The sequence below is a fragment of the Ambystoma mexicanum genome, chromosome 9, assembly GCF_040938575.1.
Source record: "Ambystoma mexicanum isolate Mex_15411 chromosome 9, UKY_AmexF1_1, whole genome shotgun sequence".
NCBI classification, from domain to species: Eukaryota; Metazoa; Chordata; class Amphibia; order Caudata; family Ambystomatidae; genus Ambystoma; species Ambystoma mexicanum.
In genome coordinates, this window is record NC_090931.1 from 485,194,741 (window position 1) to 485,210,909 (window position 16,169).

The window sequence follows — 16,169 nt, forward strand, 5'->3', positions numbered from 1 at the left end:
CCTTCAGTTTGTTAACGTGCTTCAGTTTTTGCGATCTAGGGAACCCCCCCAATAGGCAGGCCCATGCTGACTCTACCACCAGCGTAACTCCTTTGTCCGCCAGTTTCGCCGCTATCTCGCCCCAGAAGCGCCCAACCACAGGGCAGGACCAAAACATGTGTGTCATGTCTGCCTGCTCTTCATTGCACTTGGGACATGCCTGTCTGCCTGCATTTTTAAACCTTGATATCCTCAGGGGCGTCATATACGCCCTATGCGTAATGTATAATTGTATTTGTTTCAACCTAGCATTTTTCGACACCTTCTGATGATACCACAAAGCCCGCTCCCACATCCTATCTTCCATCGGGGCCCCCACCTCAGTTTCCCAATCTAATCGAAGTTGTACTGGTTCTTTACCAATCTTAAGCATCAGCATTTCATACAATCTTGAAATCTCGTGCCCTCCCTCTGTCATATCATATATAGTGTCCACGATACCATCCGGCTCTGCTTCGAGTATAGTTTCGGGCCAAGCCCTCTTAATTTCCCACACTAATCTATGATATGTCATATATTGACCTACGTGTAGACCTGTTTCCTCGCCCAACGTTTCCCAGCTTATGATGGCTCCCTCCCGCCAAACATCTCCCACCGTTGCCAACCCCGTTGATTCCCAGTGGGTTCTAATTCTCCTCCGCAGTTGCTCATCTCCTTTCGCCAGCGCCACCAGCGGTATCTGCGGGGAGCAAGGAGCTGGGATTTTCATCATCCTGCACGCGCGGCGCCAGATCCTCCACCCAAGCAACATCATTTTGGGGCGCCCCTTCATGTCTGTTTCAGATAGCCAGATCATTTCCTTTAAGTAAAATGGGGCGCAGTCTGCACTAAACAATCTGAATTCGGGGGTACTTTCATCCGAGAGCCATTTAGCTACGTACTGCAATTGGCTCGCTATATAATAGGCCTCATAGTTGGGGAGCCGTATCCCCCCTTTTTCATAAATGTTTTGCAGTTTCCACAATGCCATCCTGCACCTGGTTCCTTGCCACAAAAAGTCCCTACATATACTATTAAGCTTGGCAAAAAACTTCCCAGGTATGAGGTGTGGAATGTTTCCAAAAAAATGCAGGAGCCTAGGTAAAACCACCATCTTAAGCATTGCGCTACGCCCCATCATGGCTAGCGGCAGCTTCCCCCAAAATTGCATGCTTTTCTCGATTTTCCCCACAGCTATCTCTGTGTTGTGTCTATGTTCTTGTTCAACCGTATGATACACATCTATCCCAAGGTACCGAAAGGTAGCAACAGTCCAAGGAACTTGCAACACCGGCAGCTGGTCTACGGGGAGTCCCCTATAGTTACCTAACGGGAAAATTACAGACTTCTGAGGATTCACAGCTATCCCAGACAACCCCGCATACCGATCCATAACCTCCAAGATATACTGGAGATTCTCCTCTGGATACTTCAGATACAACAACATATCGTCTGCATATAGAGAGATCAAGTGTCGCTCCCCACCCACCTCAATGCCTATAGTGTCGTACTGCTGTCTAAGGTATATGGCTAAAGGCTCCAATGCCAGTATGTATAACATAGGGGACCATGGGCATCCCTGTCTGGTACCTCTGCCTAACCTCCATCTCTCTGAAATAACTGCTCCCGTCTTAACTCTGGCAAGCGGCTCACTATACAACATCTTCACCCATCTGACATATCCGGGCCCCATCCCATATTCCGTCAAAGCCGACAGTAGCCATGGCCACTTGACGGAATCAAAGGCCTTTACAGCATCCAGGGACACTACCGCCATGTCACCCTCCTTATCCCCCGCCCATTCAATGACTCGATGTAATCGCCTGTGATTGTGAGTTATGTTCCTGTTGGGAACATAACCCGTCTGATCCGGGTGTATGAGCTTGTCTATGACTCTTCGCAGTCTACTCGCCAAAACAGCCGTTAGTATCTTGCTGTCTTGATTCAGCATTGATAGCGGTCTATAGGAGCCACAGCTGTTCCAAGGCTTATTCGGTTTAGGGAGCGGTATTATGACTGCTTCCCTTAGCGACTCTGGCAGCCGTCCCACCTCAAACGCTTCATTTAGCATATTCAGCATCGGAGGGAGCACTTCTGCCATGTATGCTTTATAAAACTCGCTCGGGAACCCATCCGCCCCTGGGGTTTTACTAGTTGGCAATTGTCTCACCACCGCTTCTAGCTCCTCCAAAGTGATTGGTGCATCCAGCTCTTCCCTCTCCTCAGCACTTATCCTGGGCAGACCTATGTCTTCAAGCGTTTCCTTTATTCTCTCTTGGATATCCTCCTCAACATCCCCATACAGTTCTCCGTAATACGTGGCAAATTCCTGATTGACTCCCTCCTGGGTATCCGCCACACTTCCGTCCTCCCTCATTATTGCCCTGATGGTGGGTCTGGGGGTTTCGCTCTTATATAGCCATGCCAGGAGCCGTCCTGTTTTGTCCCCACCCGCGTGCTGCCGCTCTATGTATTTCTTATAATTCAGTTTACACAACCTATCCCAGCACTCTCCACACGTCTGCTGAAGTTGAAGTACCCGCTCCGCATTTAAACCAGTATCACCCCCCTCCTTTTGCGCTTTCTCCAAGTCCCTCTCAGCCTCTTGTAAATCAGCCAGGACACCTCCCTGCAGGCTTTGGGACTTTGCTATGGCCACGCCTCTCAACACCACTTTAAAGGCCTCCCATAACGTGCACGCCGAATCTACGCTGCCCGTGTTCTCTTCAAAGTAATTTATGATCTCCTCCCTCACCTCTTCTTTAAACGCGGGATCTTTGAGCGCCTCCGCTCGGAGCCGCCACGTCGGGATCCTTGCCCTTGGAGGGCGATATTGCCAGCTAACAACCAAGGGCGAGTGGTCCGACAAGACTCTCGCTTTATATTCCGCCCGCACCATCTCCGTTATTAGGCCTGACGTAGCGAAGACATAATCTAGTCTAGTGGACAGCTGTTGCGGGGCCGAATAATGAGAATACTGTCGTTCTTGGGGGTGCTTCATTCTCCATACATCAGTCAAGTCAAAATCATTGAGCAGCGCTTGTAGCACCCGTGCCGCCGGGGCAGGTTTTTCCCATTTCTGATCTGATCTATCCACCCTTGGATCTAATACACAGTTAAAGTCCCCCCCCCAGAGTACCGCACTTCCCATGCACATACCAAGTTGAACACTCAGGGTTCTGAAATACATTGCCGTACTCTGATTGGGAGCGTATGTATTTATTACACTTATCTCTCTGTTCTCTACCATGCCCCTGAGTATGACCATTCTCCCTTCCGCTTCAGCAATTTCCTGTAACACATGAAAGGGGACATGCGGGGCCACCCAGATAAGAACCCCTCTAGCATAAGCTGAGTATGTCGAACCCACCACCACTCCTTTCCATTTCTTCCTAATCATTTCCAGTCTCTCTTTCGTCAAATGGGTCTCTTGCAACAGCGCAATATCTATTTTTTGTCTTCGCAAGTATAGCATGACCTTATTTCTCTTCAAATAACTGTTTAGACCCCTAACATTCCACGTAATTATTTTAAGGTCCCCCATGGCTTGTTATGATTTCCGCCTCCATCCCACTCGCGCAATCCACTGCTCGTACCCGATCTCGTCTATTTAGGCTCGTATCCCAATTCAAACTCCCCTTAACTTCACACACCCCAAACACCCCTCCCCTCCCGTTATCCCACCCAACCACACCCAACTCCCCACACCTCCCTCCCCCCATTCTCCCACCTAACCCCCATATCCCTTTCCCCAACTGTTGCCCAGCTCCATCCCTGGATCTCAGGCTCCCCCGCATCTAGCACTTTCCTGGCTGACGCCTGTACTCGATGCCCCGCGGGGTGAGGCCGCCCTACTGGCTGGCCTAGTACTAATACGGGGGGATAGGGTGCCCACATCCTGTCGCTCCTGATTGCTATAAACTCTACACGCTTAACTATACAATTACCACATATATATGCACTTCACTCTATTCAAGTCCTCGCGTGCGCCCACGTCCATGGGATCTGCTTCCAGCGCCGCCCGTACCCAGTACTACCCCTTAGCCATAGCCATCCCCCACAGTTCTATTGGATACCCCTTGCACATCCTGTCACGCTACATGTAATGTCCCCCGCCACTTATCGTGTTACTCTTGCGCTTGATCCGCCTCCTGCTCCGGACAACCCTGCAGGTCTAGCCAGGTCGTCGCTTCTTCGGGCGTGTGGAAAAAAAACATCTTGCTCTTATGTATCACTTTCAGTTTCGCGGGATATAGCAGCATATATTTGATCCCAGCCGCACGCAGCCTTCTTTTGATCGCCACATAGCTGAATCGCTGCCTTTGGACCAGCATTGTGTAGTCTGGATATGCCGTGATGGCGCACGACGCCCTCTTAATGGTTCCTCCTTTGCGGAAGTATTCCAAAATCTTTTCACGATCCTTATAATTCAGTATTTTAGCTATTATAGGCCGGGGGGGAGCCCCCGGTTGTGGCTTCCTCATGAGGGCTCTGTGCGCACGTTCCACCGCAAACCCCTGCGAGAGTTCTGCAGCCCCTATTTCTTGTAAGAGCAGATTCTCAATATAGTCCGTCGGGTCCCGTCCTTCCTCTCCTTCCGGCAGGCCCACCACACGAATGTTGTTCCTCCTCGCTCTCCCTTCAGCCTCCTCCGCCCGAGTCTCCAGATTGGCTACCTGTTGTTTGAGCACGTGGATTTCTTGTACGTTACTCGTACTAGTGTCCGTGTTGATTTTCACGGCCCTCTACAAGCTACTTGTTCTCTCCGCCAGCCCCCTCACGTCTTGCCTCAGCAGGGCAACCTCTATGCCCACTGCGTCTATTTTGGCCTCTAGGGAAGTGCGCAGGTCCGACATCGCTGTCCCCCATGAGTCTCGCAGCTCCGTTATAGCCGCTAGTATCTGTTGTTTGTCAGTGGCCGCAGCGCCCTCCCCTGGTGCCTCTGCTTCTTTAGACGCTACGGCCGCCGGAGATTGCTGTGTCTTGGCGAATGTTTCCATCGTGGATTGCTTAATCTTGGTTCTAACCCCAGCCCCTCGCCCCGACATCTTGCAGCTTTCGTTATGTACCCGGGTTGCAAGTTCCGAGTGGGTTGTGTCCTCCCACGTATCCGACGTGCCACTGCGTCCAAGAGACCGCACACCATTCACAGCTATTATGCCCAGCTTTGGCTCAATGCCCCCGTGTCTTTTCTCTGTTGCAATGGCTTATCTTCCGGGCCAGCGAACACTTACAGCATCCCCTTCAAAGTGGTTTCGCACCCGGTGTCAGGATGCCAGGCTGCACAAGTGCCTATGTCCTCGCACTGCAGGCCCTAGACCCTTCCGGGGCCTACTGCATTACCTCAGTTCGCCGTGGTATGCCCTTCCATGCGCCGCATGTGCTCATTTAAGCCCAAAAGTTTCCCGTGGCGCCCCACACCAGCAGTGTCCAACTTTCAAAAGCACAAAGTATCCATAGCTTTCTAGCAGCCCGTTATACCATGCACGCCAGGCATTCACACGCTCACTCAGATGTCCGGCTCATAGTGCGGGACCGATCATTCTCTGCCGCTCCAATGTCACGTGCCCGTTCTCTCTCATGCCTCCCGGTCCTCACTGCAGGGGGGTAGAAAGTTACCATCGGCACCTCTGCTCGTCCCGGGCGAAGTCTTCCACTATCGCCGGGATTCGAGTGCTGGGCATCTGTCACGGGGCCGCGCGCAACTCCGCTCACTTCAGGGCTTCCTTAAACCGCCATCGGGCAGCCCATCTATACCATTGCGGGCCGTGGCACTTGCTCGCCGGGCATTCCTTTGTTCACTGCCGCCGCCATTTTGTTTACCATTTCGCCGCGCCGGCTCCCGATACAAAGTAGCGCATCTTCCGCTACAGTAACTTCAGCAGTCCGCCGGTGCGCTCAGACTGTGCCTGAACCGTTCACACATCTATCCATGTGCTCTGAGGTTAAGATGTTCTGTTAAAGCGTGCATTTTTCTTTCGGATCACCGCATCGGATCACGGAGCTCACGGATAGTGCAGCCTACTCCATGGCTGCTTGGCCACGCCCCCCACTACGTCTTAGTTATGTTAAACATTATGCGTTACTTGGGTCTGTGATCATTTGTGTGATTCTGAGTTTATTGTATTATACAGTTATTGCCCCTTTAATGGTTTGATGGGGTTAGTGACATACATTTTTTATTATTTTTTTAGGGGGGGTTATATACATATTACAAATATTGCAAACAAATATCTACTATGAATATATGTGTACATTTGCAATTTATTCTTTGTCATCTGGTTTGTTAGGTTGACTCCTAATAATAGTATGTTTTTTTTTGTAAGCTGCTTGGTTTTTTTTACATAGTGAGCATTCTCTTCCGGGTTTGTTCCAGTATGAAATGTCAATTGGTTTGAAATGTGGATTGGTTAAGCTATATGTTAAAAATGCTTTTAAATATAGTATTGGTTAGAACGATAAATAGATGGTTGTTGATGGCGAGTCTTGGAATCCTGAGTCTGCCATTTATCTCGTTCCTTGTCATTTTGTTATCCTACTGTATTTTTTTTCTTTTTCTTAAACTTTTAATGTATTACATGCGAGGCAGCTGTACTGCTGATCAAGATGCATGATGCAATATAATAACTCTTGCTTTGTCACTGAAGTTTCTACCCTGGAATGTCAAAGGGGTAAAACTCTTCAAAAGCAGGAAAATACTCCACTCGTATAGAAGATGAAAGCTTATCTAGTTCTACAAGAAACACATCTACTAGTGGAGATTATATTTTAAATATAACGTAGAATTATCTAGTTATCACCAATGATCGAGGGGAGTGACCATTCTATTTCGGTGAAATAGAAGTTTGGTGTTAGGAAATAAGTTAATAGACCAAGAGCAGGTATGTTGTGATGGAGATCACTCTGGATGGTAAACCCCTCATCCTTGATATGTATGCTCCAAACAGATCAGGCTAGCTTTTACTTGGAGATGGGGGTAATAGCTTGGAAACGCTGCAAGGAGAGTATTATTTTAGAAGAATTTTTATCTGGTTACCAATAAGGTGCTTCGTAGGTTGCCAGATAGTCTGCGTTGGACAGAGGGAACACCATCAGGGAACTAAGGGATGTAATGTAGACTTGGGAATTAATAGACCCATGCATATCATTGAATCCCATTGTCGCACAGTATAGCGCTTTGAAACACGTGAATAGGTGCTATATGAATAAACTATCATATAACCTATACTCCAACTCTGCTAACACATTGCCACATATTGATTATTTCGTGATTTCTCAAAGGTTGCTGCCTAATGTTTGGGATTCTTCAGTGGGGAACATACTACTTTTGGACCATGCAGACATTAGCATGTCATTGGAGTGTGTTTTGAGGACGCAAGAAGGGATAATGGACGAAGATTTAATGCATTCCTGCTCTCTGATGCAGCTTTTAGGGAAAATAAGGGAAGAATTTTCACACTATATAAGTGAAAATAGGATGTGTATATTTCTGTTTTTGGGAAGCTCTGAAGGCCACTATCGGAGGAGACTTGTGGTTTTTTTTTTATTTTAGTAAATCCTAAATAACAAAAAAAAAATCGCAACAATAATAAATTCTCTGACTGGCGCAGAAGAGAAGAATTAAATTGAGCCTTCAGACTGACGAATAGAGGCAGCGCTTAAGTGCTAGGAAGAAGCCGGACCGATGGTTGACTGAAAAGGTGGAAAGAGCCTTGTTTCATGTTCGACAGTCTCTTTTGGAGTTTGGGGAGAAGGAAGGGAACAAAAATTGTCACAAACAATGTGGTCTTGACCAAAAATACAAGCACTGTGGTTGATTTTTAGGGAGTTATGAAGACTTCTAAAAGTCTGAGTGTTAAAGCACAGAAGCTGATAAATTAGAATGTATAGAGGGGCCTGGGTTGTCTGTTATGCAAGATCATGATGTTGAGATTCTGGCCAATTTGCTTATCAGAGATGAGTTGTTGAATGAAATGACTATGCCAAGGAATAAAAAGCCTTGGTCCTGACTGGTTTAGTGCCCAAGTCCTATCTTATTGGATGTTTACATAGCCATTGTTAAAGGGGGAGGGTTACCGTAATCAAACTGTACTTTATGCAGGGTCAATTTAGTCATGATAATATGAGAGAAGTGATGGATGGTCCTACATCTGAATAAAGACTCTATGTGACGACTGATGGCTGTGAGTGTGACTGCTGAGCGAGCGTTTGACGAGTCAATTGGACATATCTAAATCTGGTATTGGGGAAGCTCCAATTTGGTCCGGTTATGTGGTTGTTCCAAGCTTTCTGTAGTAGGGGTAAAGTGCAGGTCTTGGTAAATGGGTCTAAATCTGCTGTTTTAGAATTCAGTCAAGGATGGCCACTATTTTTAACATCTTTATAGAACTCTTGACAGCGGCAATTAGGGCAAATAAACTTCCAGGGATCAGATGTGACAAATGTCTAAAATCTTACTGTATGCTGGTGATCTGCTTTTCCTCCCCCTCAAACCCAGAAGATTTTCAACAGTGTAATGGACATTTTTCTTCAGTTATGTAGAGCTTCATAGTGAATGGAACAAAGGCGGAAATCTTGCACATCAATCAAACATGTTTTGCAAGTGCGGTCACTGGTCGTTGGTTTTAATTGGCCAAAGATGAATTCACGCATTTGGGGGGGTCAATGTCTCATGAGAGCAAATGCTTGAACATCTTATTAAACTCAAGGAATTGTCTTCTGAATGTAAGAGATGGTCCAAAATTGATCTCACAATATGGGGCAAGATTGGAACTATAGCGATGACTGTACTACCTATTGTATCTGTTCAACATGCTACCTCTTCTTCTCTCAGACAGACAGTAATGGAGGAAGTTCAAGTGTTTCATGACTTCTTATGGGGATGAAATGGATCTTGTTCCAAATTTTATTTTCCGGTTTTCTTAAGATCAGTTGATGAGGGGGTGTGGTTTCCCTGACTTAAGGTATAATGCAGCCTTCTCCCTACACAGCCTTCACTACTGGATTAGTGTTATGTTATTTGGCATTTATATAGCGCTCTATATATCATTGGTACGACCTCAAAGTGCTGGTAGGTTGAATGCCCTTGGGGACCGTAGTCCAGGTCAGTTGAGAGAATAAGATGTCGTAGGGTGCTTGGGTGCACCAGTTATGTGTGCAACTTTTGTAATTGCCTGATGGTAGCTGCATCCTAGCACTTGGGTGTGGTGTTATTGATATCAGTTGAATGTGTGCAGTCTGGCGGGTGGACACAAGACTGGGTTTTGGCTGCGTTCGGCCTGTAGGACGCATGTGTGTGCATGTGTGTGCAGCTAGGCCGGTTTGTCATGGGATATAGCTGCGTTTTATTAGACTAATGTGTTAGTTCGTATTTGAGTAGCAATGCCGCATTTGATTGAGGGGCATAGCTGTAATCTAAATGAGAGATGGTGTAGAGTGAGTAAGCATAGTGATATGGGGTGAGAGTTTGGGTTGAGTTGGGATCTAAAATATATCTCAGGCGGCTCTTTCTAGTTGTGAGTCGTGCGAGTGAAAGCAATTCTAATTGTGTAGCACATGCAAGTGAGTCACGGTGCGATCTCAGGGGTACTTCAAGATGTGAGTTAAAGTTGTTTTCTATAAGTGAATCAATCTAACCAGAACAATTCCTACGATTGTTAATAAATGGCAGTGCCATCATAGTGTGAAATGTAGACTAGGAGATGCACAGTATGATTACTGTGGGCACTTACTAGGTTTGGTTCAATGCAATGCAATGCAATGCAATGCAATGCAATGCAATGCTATGCTAAGTTTAGTGTTAGGGCAATGCACGTTTCAAATTCTAACTTCAACGCACACTAGTAAACTCAGTTCTGTCACAGTGGGCCCTTTCTAGGTTTGAGTCATGTGGGTTGATGTGAGCCGGTATTCACAGTTCTATCTAAATGTGGCAAAGGCTAACATTTACAATCTTGCCTAGATGTGATGCAGGGTAATCGTCACAGAACTGTCTGTGTGGCAGTGGCTAGTGCACATAATTGTATCTAAGGTTGGTGTTGGCTAACATTCATAGTTCTGACTAGAAGCGGTGCAAGTTAGCATTTACAATCTTGTCTGTAGGACACATTCTAACTGTCATTACTATCATTCACAGTGTAATGTTCATGGTTGCATCTAAGTTTGGCACATGCTATCGTTCGCAATTCCATCCGTTTGGCACAGGCTAATATTCACGTTTTGTCTAGATGTGACACAGGCTAATGTTCGCAATTCTATTTGGGTGTGGGACATGCTAACAATCACGATTCCAGCTAAGTGTCATGCATGCTAATATTCACATTTTTATCTACATGCTTCTCAGGCTAATGTTCACAATTCCATCTAGGTGTGGCATGTGCTAACATTCACAATCCTAGCTAGATGCGAAAACCGAGGGGTTTCTGGGAGTCTATCAGCACGAACACGGCCCAATCACCTGTTCTTGGGTGGATGGCCCCTGGGGGAATCTCAACCAAGTCTTTAGCTCACTGTCCCTTACCCAGAGAAGACATATTACTGCATAATCAGTCTTTGTACTGCTCAGCGGCAGTCCAGCACCAAAATGCTAGGAAATTCTCCTCTGAACAAGAGTACCAACAGCAACCCCATACACGTGTTTCAGCCTTGTTGGGCATCATCAGTGAGGTGGAGCTGTGCCCCTCATCCACCCAAGAACAGGTCAATGGGCTGTGTTCGTGCTGGTGGAGAGACTCCCTGACCCGCCTTTGCTTTACGATCTAGATGTAACGCAGGCTAATGTTCACAATTCCATGTAGGTGTGGCGCATGATAACATTCACGATTCCAGCTAAGTATGATTGTTGGAAGTGATGTTTGCCTGGCAGTCTGTTTTGGTAAGGTAATGTAGAGTGGCAGGGATTTCTGGAGTAGAGTGATTGCTTTACTCCCCACCCATGCCACTCTTACCTTTTTAGTTGCTGTCGGTAGACGGCTGGCTTCCCCTGCAGCCACTTGCAGAAACTTTATGGAGCTGCCAATGTAGGAGCCACCCTTTGCCTCTGGCCCTTAGCCGCAGGGGCTGCGACGGGCAGAGGGCTGTGTCCACCCCCCCCCCACCCCTTATCGGTAGGGCAGCAACAGTTGGAATGGAGGTGTAGGATGTCTCCGCTTTGCCGGTGGTGGTTGCCCCAGTGTCAACAGGGTCACTGGTGGTGGCGCCATCGGCATCCCCCTCTGAATATGACACCAGCGTGTGGATATCCTGCGATATGTCTCTAGGGGCATCTGGGGGAACTGGGTCTCCCCCCATGTTTCCATCGTCCCCACCATGGATGGTGTGGACAGTGTATCTCCTCCTCGACGAGGAAATGTAGGTTCCTTGTCGTTCTCTGCCCCCCACTCCCACCAACCCCCCTTGGGTCCTGAAGAGAGGGGGGCGGTTGTGGGCTAATAGCCGGCATCCTCGTCACTGCCGTCTTTTCTAGTGGCTTGGACGAAGCCTCCCGCTTGGGAGGAAGAGCCACTCCGACAGCCACTGGGGCACCCTGGACTGGGTCTACCCCTTTTGCCTTCAAAAGGGAGGCGACCAACTTGATCGAGGATGTTTTGGCCTGTATCACCTGGGCCTTCACGGGCAGCTCTGACACCTCGTCCCGCTTGGCCTTCTTCTCTAGTGTCTCCTCACAGCTTCCCTGGGGTAGCCGACTTCCTCTTGGATGAAGAGATTGAGGCAGACGGAGATGATGAACGCGCCCTGACCGTCGTGATACCCGCTTGTGCAGTGACCCCCAACTAAATTGGACTCATGGTGCTTGGCCTTATTTTGGGCCCGCACGGATGGAGCGCATTCAAAGGACATAGCCTGCCCAGGTTGGTTGGGTCTGGAATAGGCATGCCCATATCACCTGGGGTAGAGGTCTTGAGCCACGCCTCCAACCGGACGTGTTGATCCTTCGTGCGCTTGGTGAAGCCACGGCAGTACTCGCAGTTTTCTTTATGCATCGGGTGCAGACAATACAGGCACTGGGCCTGTTTATCTGTGAAAACATTTTGCAAACTGCAGAACAGCTTGAAGAGGGAACATGCTCTGCTTTCCTTTTTAGATGGGTGGCACAACACAGTTTACCTAGGGACAGTACCCCCTTGTAGGGACAGATGTGTGCTTCCATGACCAGAAAGCGACCATGACTGAATACATGCAAGGCCAGCAGGTTTGGATCATGGAACCCATCCGGCGCAGTGTCTTGCATGAGAAGTGGACTGGCCACTTTGTGGTTCTTGGAAGGATCAGTAAGATTAACTACCTCATTGATGTGAAGAGCCCAAGATATACCAGTTTCCGGAGGAGGTTTGAGGATTCAAAGGACCCACAATGTCTATACCGATTCTCTTGAAAGGCTGCCCAACTATGGGTAGTTGAATTAAGGGTGCCTTGGTGGATCCTCCCACCTTGCAGGATGCTTGGTAAGGGTAGCAGGACCAGACCAATGCTTTTATCTTTGACCAGTTTTCGGCCAGTAGCCAGTCTGCGGTTTTCATTATCCCAAGGTGACCTGCCAATGGAATGTCATGAGCCAAGTCCAACAGGAGCCGTCTGTGTCACTGGGGAAGCACCAAACACTGGCTGGCCCGCGCCAACGAGTACACCTTGAACATCTTCAAGGAGCTCGAGCTCCACCCACCCTCCCCCCCCCCGGCCCGAAAATCTCCCCATCCCAGGCTTGCTTCTCTGACTGCTCATTCAGGTCTGCCAATGTTGGACAGTCACGCTGCGCTTTGCGAAAGACAGCCTGACTTGGGCCCTACTTAACTTGAGGAGACCTGTGAGGTCTAAAGCTACCGCGTCCTCCACCTCTGCTCTGGCAGGTGCCTCTGTGCACACCGGATCTGGACTGGGTAGTACCGGTGGAGCCGGTCTTATGCCATTGCTAGCCAGAAGAACCCCTGGATCCATTGCCACTAGGGCTGCTACGCGAGCGCCTTCCTTTGCCCTCTACCGTGTGACCACAGCGATTAATTTCGGCATCGGGTCTATTGTTTCCTAGCAGTCTATGGAATTGCATCCTTGACGGTGACACAGTTGATGGTTCCACCCTCCAACTCAACGATAACGGTGGGCATCGGGTGAGACCATGTAATCCACTGACTGGTCCGGTAGAACCGGTCATGATCTGGTCCTTTCGCACCCACCATCATCATACAGAAGTGGTACTGGTAGCAGTATCATTGTTTGCTGGTGCTTTGCTCCCATTAATGAACATGTGGTCCAGAAACATTCTTTGTATTGGAGGGAAGCAGGGCCATGTGGGAGACCCAGTACTTTTCGCGCTCTGGGATAGGAGGCTTTTGGCCAACCCCTGGTCAAGTGGAAATTCTAAGATGCCTACATTCGCCATTTTCTCCTTCCATGAGGGTAGCGTTAACTACGGCTGGCTTGGGTCTACTCTTGCAGACAGGATCTCCCTTCCTAGGTCTTATCTCTCAAGTTAAAGCAGACTTGAGGGGCTGTGAGCATGGAATCCTCAGTGCTAGGGATGCCCTTGCTTCTCAATCATGGGGTCTTGCATGGATTAACATGCTCATGAATATTCCCAATCCGGCTGGAGAATCATCTCGTTAAAAATTTATTTTTTAAAAAGAAAGCATTTTTGCTTTAGACTGAAAACTGCTGGTCTCCTCTATAACCAATCACTGTCCTTTTGGGTCATACACTGGCCCACCCCTGGTGGCCATCTTCAAATTGTGACCGCACGTTTCTGTGGTGTTTTTCTCCAGGATTTTTACTTTTGCTAGTTTTTTGGAAGTTTTGATAGGTTTTCCTCAATCCTTACCTCGTCAAACCCACGCGTTGACTACTGGCTGCAGGGTTGCATTGTCAGCGAGCAGAGTTCCATTGTTGGGTCTTCTTTCCAGAAGTTTCGACGGCCCTAGGCTTGCACCCAATTCTCAACTCGATGTTCAAAGCGGGCAGGAGGTCTCTTCAGGCCCTGTTGTGATGCTGGAAATGCATTGGAAGGACAGGGCCTCCGTGTCCTTGTCCTTTACTGCTTTTTATTGTGTATTCTATTAGTGCAGCTCTTTTGGCTTGGTGTACAGGCCCATGGGATACCCTTATGGCACCCATCGGTGGGGGTACAACCCTGTGCCCCTAGCGTATGTTTTTGGGCACGTGTGTGTGTGTGTGTGTGTGGCCCACAGAGCAGGGTACGGGCTGGTGGCAGCTCCGTGCTGAATTGACAGGTGCCCTGAGCGTCCTCCATTTTGGGATGCCCAGGCCCTGTCATTGGGATCAGTAGATTCCTGATGGAGACAAGATGGCCCCCGTGGCCTCTAGTTTTCCGTCGCCTTTTACTGGCTGTTGGGTGGAAGTTCCATATATGGTAGTGTGGGGAAATGCCGACCAGACTGGCTGGAGCCTTCCCAATGACCGTATGTTGTGGGTACACCTGTGGGTGGGACCTGGGTGAATGGAGTGTGTGAAGAATATACACTTCTTTTTGTGGATGTCTGCTATCTGGTCTTTGACACAATGACTGAGACAGCCCTGCCCGAAACTGGTATGAATGCAGTGTTGAATGGCGTGGTACTTGTCTGAATCCACATTCTGTGTTATGAGTGTCTGGATGGAGAAGAATGGCCTGAATGCCCTTCTGAGTGATTGGTTTCCGGAGTGTGACCCAGCAGAATGAATGGGAGATCAACAGTATATCTGGGGGCCGCTCACTGCTACAAATCGTTCAGAAGCTGAAGAGAAACTGGAGTTGAAACTCAAGCTTGACCTTGAAGCCCTGCTGGAAGAGAAGAATTGCTGTTGCTCTATGTCGCCGATCTGAAAGCGGTTGTGTCTCCAAGAACAGATCCAAGAGAGGACCTGGTAAGGAGACCTCTCCCTGAGCTACGAGGGACCATCGTGCACCAGCTGATCTTTGCCAAAGCTCCCTGGTAGACAGACCTAAGAGAGGCTGCCGAGCGGAGACCGAATGCCACGGAATCCCAAGGAGAAGCGCCCGGACTGTTGTCCGTCGCCGACCGGAGCCACAGTGCTCCCGTTGCCTAAGAACATTGGAGCCAAGGACGCTCTCGTCTGCACCGTCGACCACTTTGTCCCACGGGAGAAAGTCGAGGCTGCCGAGGAGCATCCACCGGTGGGTTTCCCACCACCTAAAGACCACAGACTCCGGATGACCTTCGGGGCCACAGTTCTTCAAACTCTTTGCGGTCCTGAATGATTGACATCAAGGTGCCCCGCACGCCTCTTCCTTGCAGGACATCTACGCTCTTGTCGACCACCGCTAGGAACGAAGCTGCCACTTCACCGCCGTAGTTCACCCTGTTCATCGCCGGACATTTGACCCGTGGCTCCTGCCTTAAAGGGAGTTCACTCAAGAAGGGCCGTCAATTTCCCGATGAGGAACTACACCAGGTAGTTTGGGGTTGCTGAACTATTGGAAAGACTTTTGTGAACAATATATGGACTGGCCTTGTGATACATCTTTATTCTACAGGTTGCCCAGGTGGACGGGGGGGGGGAATCTCCACACAGAACTGTCTAGGTAACAGGGCCTGTTAGGGAGAATTCTCTGTTAAGGCTAATTTCCCAAACCTAGTGAGTCCCCCAGCAGCTTTGCTGGATTTTTGGTGTTTATTTTTTTCTCCTGCCAAGAGTGAGACTCTCTTTCTCCCACTCTTAGACACGATTTGAGGTGTTCCTTTGACTTTGTATGTGTTCTATGGGCTGTGGGGTCCTTTACCCCATAGGGTTTCATGTGTTTTTGATATGTGGGTTACACAGCACCCTCCGTGCAGTAACCCAGGGGTGTCGTAGCGACCCCCAAACATAGACTCCATACCCTGGGACTGACTACTGTCTCCCAGGGCATGTAAAGTCACCATTGGCTTTACTAGTCTTAAATTGTGAACAGAACCAGTACAAACCATCATATTGTGGACGTACTGGTCAGGGCAATTCGATTGCCCCGGGGTCTGTTGTTCGAGGGGCACTGTCCAGTCCCCCCCTGACCGAGTTTTGGCTGGTGGCAGTGGATACTACTTTTTATATTCGACCACAAGTATATTCCTATGGGATTTTCCCATTGTTCGAGGCTACCACTTTTTAAAATAGCCTCGAACATACCGCCGGTTTACTAAATTAATAAAAATTCACCGGTTGGT

At 48.6% G+C, this 16,169-nt stretch overlaps 1 protein-coding gene and 1 long non-coding RNA gene across 3 annotated transcripts in view; one reads left to right on the forward strand and one right to left on the reverse strand.

The window, feature by feature from the left end:
* Positions 1-16,169, forward strand: part of PIMREG (PICALM interacting mitotic regulator) — a 440,278-nt gene that overhangs the window by 46,107 nt on the left and 378,002 nt on the right. The window lies entirely within an intron of this gene.
* The window catches only part of LOC138488217 (uncharacterized), a 62,453-nt gene that overhangs the window by 6,176 nt on the left and 40,108 nt on the right, over positions 1-16,169 (reverse strand). The gene's annotated exons all lie outside the window — the stretch shown is intronic.